Genomic DNA, 2,500 nt, shown 5'->3' on the forward strand with positions numbered 1-2,500 from the left:
CCCGACGCCGCCCGCGCTCGGCCGGACTCGGACTCCCTCGGGCGGGTGGGCGGCCCTCGCTCGCCAAGGCCGCCCGGGAGCGGCGCCTGCGGGACGGAGGCTGCGGCGCGGGGCGGGCGGGATAGTGAAGGATTTTAATTGCGACAAGAGTGATAACGATAATGATCATGACGATGATAATGATAAAGGTGATAATAATAGTAATAATAATAATAATAATGATAATGATAATGATAATAATGATAATAATATTAATACCAAAACAACAATAACAATAATGATACTGATATTAACAATGATAATATTAATAATAATGCTAATAATAATATTAGCAGTAATAATAATAACAACAACAAAAATAATAATAACAAGATAAAAGCAATAATAATGATAAAGCTATTAGTAATAATTATAACAATAATATGAATAATGATAATGATATCAACAAGTATGATAGGATCAACAACAATAATATCAACAACAATAATTGAATAATTATAATAATGACGATGATAGACATAACAAAGACGATAACGATAACGAAATGGATTATGATAGTGATTACTTTTCACTGTCGCCACAATTATCATAATATCAAAAATCATAGTGCCAATAAGGGCACTAATAACAATGGTGATGATACCTTTGATATTGGTAACAATCACAGTGACGACAACAATTAAGATAACGATCAAAGCCACATTTATCATCAAAATCTTCCTCTTTATAACTTTATTTTAGTTTTACGTTCTCTTCCCCAAATTCTCGCAATAAATAAAAAAGATGAAGAACTTGCACCGTACCTCAGCCTCTGCCGCTGCCGATAATCTCCTTACCTGAGGAACACAAACAAGCGTTAATGGGGCTCTTATAACTTTTGTTACAAGTAAACGGATTAATAAAGATCAATAATTTATTGTCATCATTATCATTGTTTTGTTATTATTTTTTTCGTGAGTATCATCATTATCATTATTATCATTATTATCATTATTATCATTGCTATTGTTAATTAACATTACAATAATGATGAAGATAATATTAATGATAATATTGATAATAATAATAATAATTATGATAATAATGATAATGACAATAATATTAATGATAATAATAGCAATAATGATAACAATGATAATAATAGTAATGATGGTAATAACGATAATGTTAGTAATAATAATAAAAATGGTGACGATGATGATGATGGTAATAATGATGATAATAATAATAATAATATTGAGGACAACAGCAATGGCAATAGTAATAATAATGATAATGATAATGATAATAATAATAGTAATATACTAGCAATACAAATAACAATTATCATTGTTACCATCATCATTATTATTATCATTATTACCCTTAACATGTTTTTGCAATCATTAAGCTACGGATAACAACACAAATAAAGCAATAGTGTGAACGATAATAACAACGACCCGACAACAACTCCCAGAACAACAACCGAAACTGTTATACTGATAACAACATAAACAAAAACAGCAGTGTGAAGCAAATATACCATCTGATTTTGAGTCCCTCTCTCTCTGTTTTTCATTGCTGAAACGGAGAGAGGGGAAAATGCGGGAATAGGAAGGGGCAAGAGAAGCGATAAAGAACGGGGAACGGGCGGCGCGAGGTCGGGGAGTGGGGGGGGGGGGCGGAAAGGTCATCTCCGAGTTCGCTCCCGGAGGCTAAGGGGGGGGGGGGGGGCAAAAGCAAGAGCGATCGAAGGGAGGAACAATTTGAGCTAACCTTGCGTGAGCTTTGTCTGTTAGTGATTCATCGCCAGACTCATTCTAGGTCTTTTAAAACTGACTTCTGGGCACCTGCGTGGCGTCGGTGCTTTTAAAGCAATTACTCCTTGTCTGGCGGTTCCACGTGATCAACGGAACACTTCCTGATGGCATTAAAACCACATACAACGGAACATAAAACAGGAAATTCTGGTCCATCTCCCATCTGCCTCGTGCCTCTAGTTGGTCGCAAAACCTGATTCTGTGCGAGACAGAAAAAAATACTAAAATGAAGGTACAGACTATCTTAACATTAGGTTGTTCATGGCAGATTCTCCGCCCATATAAATGAGAGTATTAAGATATTACGAAGCAATCCGGCCCAAAATCATCAAAGTCTGATTTCCCTTTGTAGAAGAATTTGTAAACAAGGCCTTATGAATCGGCCCGTCAGCTGCCGAATCCCCTCCCTAATAAAAACAGCTCGCCATGACAGTACTAAACCCACTTGCTGGAAACGGGGTAGCGGGAAGGGGCACGCGACGCGCGAAGTCGATTTTTCCTTCTACTTTTATATGTAAATGGCCCTTACAGCGCGTTTGTTGGCAGGCGTCGTTTTGAAGTTCTAGCCTCGGCTCATCCCCACCGGAAGACACGGAGTCCCACGTCTATAAAACTTTACGATCTCTTGATGGAAGCGGATCAGAGGCATCTAGCGCGAAGTATTCGTACCGGAAAACGATTCGAAACTACTGAAGCGA

The sequence above is a fragment of the Penaeus vannamei genome, chromosome 16 (genome assembly GCF_042767895.1).
Source record: "Penaeus vannamei isolate JL-2024 chromosome 16, ASM4276789v1, whole genome shotgun sequence".
Taxonomy (NCBI): domain Eukaryota; kingdom Metazoa; phylum Arthropoda; class Malacostraca; order Decapoda; family Penaeidae; genus Penaeus; species Penaeus vannamei.